This window comes from Benincasa hispida, chromosome 8 (assembly GCF_027475165.1).
Source record: "Benincasa hispida cultivar pf3 chromosome 8, pf3_genome.v1.1, whole genome shotgun sequence".
NCBI lineage: Eukaryota > Viridiplantae > Streptophyta > Magnoliopsida > Cucurbitales > Cucurbitaceae > Benincasa > Benincasa hispida.
Window position 1 is genome coordinate 40027751 of NC_143485.1, and position 3041 is coordinate 40030791.

At 33.2% G+C, this 3041-nt stretch overlaps 1 pseudogene; it reads right to left on the reverse strand.

Annotated features, from left to right (window-relative positions):
* Positions 1 to 541: 541 nt before the first annotated feature.
* LOC150034583 (zinc finger BED domain-containing protein RICESLEEPER 2-like) lies at positions 542 to 1245 on the reverse strand (annotated as a pseudogene).
* Between the last annotated feature and the right edge of the window lie 1796 nt (positions 1246 to 3041).

Consider the following 3041-nt stretch of genomic DNA (forward strand, 5'->3'; position numbering starts at 1 on the left):
GATCATTTAGATGATCGCTTACCTTTTTTCTAGGGGTGTTCGTGGGTTGGGTTGAGTTGGGTTTAGGGATATTTTAGGCCCAACCCTATGCTTTGGTTTGTGTATTTTTCTAACCCAAAATAACCCTTGTTAAATTATGAACCCGAACCAAACCAAACCAACCATAAAAAATGGGTTGGGTTGGTTTGGCTCCATCGGTTCCCTTAAAAAAAAAAAAAAGCTTGGAATCACCAATAAAAAACACATAAGATTCCACAATCCACAAGAACAATATCCAAAATCTATTATAACAAAACAAGTCTCCAAATTTCACAAGAAAGACCATAATGTCTACAAAATTCAAAATATAGGCAACAATGTTTTCAAATGTCTACAAAATCTATACGTAAGACTATAATGTCTATAAAAGTCTTTAAAATCCAATAGATTTCAATAACTCATTCATGATCCTGACAAAACTTGCTCCTTAAAGAATCTTAAACAAGATTTAAACAATAAATTATATAAGAATAGTATCATAATTTCAATATATTAATATAGATTATAGAGTAAATATATAAAAGATAACACTACCTGATAAAACTTGATCACAAGTTTCCAATTCTTCAGTTTGTGGAGTAAGATCCAATAATGTCGGCTTCGCACGTAGCCAATTTTGTGTACATATTAAAGCCTCCACCATCTTAGGCCTTAAAGAACTTCTAAAAGAGTCAAGTAATCTACCTCCTGTACTAAATGCTGTTTCAGAAGCAACTGTTGACACTGGTACGGGTAAGACATCTCGAGCAACTCGTGATAAAACTTTGTATTTAGGAGCATTTAATTTCCACCAATTCAAAATATCAAATTTTCTATCAGGTCTTCATTAGGTTCTGATAAATATGTCTCCACATCATTTCTTGTTTCATTCAATTTTTTCTCTTTTCTTCTTCGTTTGTATCCCAACTGTAAATCTATTTCCATGTCATCACAATCCTCACTTATTTCAACTATGTGATATAGTTGTTCAAAAGCATGACCACTCGAATCACTTATCTTATAAAACTAATACAATATCATCAAACTAACTTTCACCTCATCAGTCATTGTTTTACTAACTCCATCCTCATAGATACTTATGAAACAAAAGGACACATAATCCAACTTATATCATGGATCAAGCACAATAGCTAGAAATAACACTTTGTTCATCTTATCAAGAGATCCCCAATATTTATCAAATTTCGTTCTCATATTGGAAGCCATAGTATATATCACACTATTTACATTTTGGCTCCAACCTATTAAACGTTGTTGAATCCCACAAAGTTCATGAAAAAATGTATTAGAAGTGACATAAGTTGAGCCATTAACCTTCAATGTAAGATCATAAAACATCTTAAAAATTTGACAAATGTTGGAACATGGTTCCAATCGACTAAGGTCGGTGGTCCCTTTCTTTTCTTTCCATTCTCATCTTCAGTATAGTGATGTGCAAAATCTTCATCCTCTTCTTCTAAGCATTGAAAAGCCTTTTCAAATTTTAAAGCATGATCAAGCATCAAATATGTTGAATTCTATCTTGCAGAAACATCCAGATAAACAAGGGCTTTAGATTCAATCTTTTTATGTCCAACACAATCTAATTTTTTTTTTTTCAATCGCTTAGAAGAAGATCTAACATATCTTACAACATTTCGTACACTAGCTATCAAATCATTCAATTAGTTTAATCCATCATTGACAATCAAGTTCATAGTATGAGCACAACATCTCATATGCAATAATTCACCATCCAAAATAAGAGACTTCCAAATCTTTATTTTTCTCTTCATATATGAGATTGCTAAATCATTTGAAGTTGCATTATCAACAGTAATTGAAAAACTTTATCAATATCCCAATCCAATAAACAACATTAAATTACTTTACCAATTGTCTCTCCCTCATGATTAGGCACTTGACAAAAATTCAATATTCTTTTCTATAAATTCCATTCAGAATCAACAAAATATGTTGTAAGAACCATATAATTGATGTTCAGTAAGGACGTCCAAGTATCTGATGTTCTGTAAGGACATTCAACAATTTTTTTCCATCCATATGCAGTTGATAAATATCCCTAACAATTGTGATTCTTGAAGGAATGTCAAACTTAAGACATGCAATATTACAAAATTCTTTAAACCCCTCTGTCTCTACAAATCTAAAGGGTAACTCATACAATACTAGCATCTAGCACATGCATTTCTAACTCTTTGTTGACTAAAGGCAGTAGACAAAAAATTCATACTGATAACATCTTTTGCATCAATTTCATTCGATTGAAATTTTAGTATGGTTTGCCCTTTAGGTTGCCCTCTAAATGGATAATTTTTGCATTTTTTTTCCAAATGCTTCTATAAGGTACTAGTTCCACATGAAGAAGTGTCACAAGCGTAATCTTTATCACAATAATTACATTTGCATCTTTGTAAAGTGATCCCACATTAAAGATGATGGCCTAGTTGGTTTTCTCTTGCCAATGACTATCATTTCCGGTGGTTTAGAACATGCATTGGGGACGAAAATATTTATAGGTGGCGATTCATTGTCGATCAACTCACTATTTTCCATCTAGAATATTAACAAATAAAGAAAAAAATGTGAGCATAGGTGAACCACGAGGAATAAATAATTAGAAATATATATATAAAGAGTTTAATGGCTAACCAGTAACCAATGAGGCTGTGAAGGTGTGATATTTCAATGTGAAGATGACATTGAAGAAGAGATGGAAACACAATGGCAACCAGAGAGGAAGATAATGGCAGATGGAGTTGGACGAGATATGAAACCCAATGGGATTCAAGAGTTTGACGGATAGGAAGACAGAAACTAAAGGATGGAGTCGGACGAGTGAGGAGTGACGGACGGAAAGGAAGAGTCGGACGAACGAGTGATGCTTGACGGTCAGAAGACAATAACTGAAAGGAAGGAAAGGAAACGATTAAGGCTAACCTACCGTCTGATGTCTACCGAGAAGTAGGAAGTTGGAACGTGGAGAAGAAGGAAACCAAAAT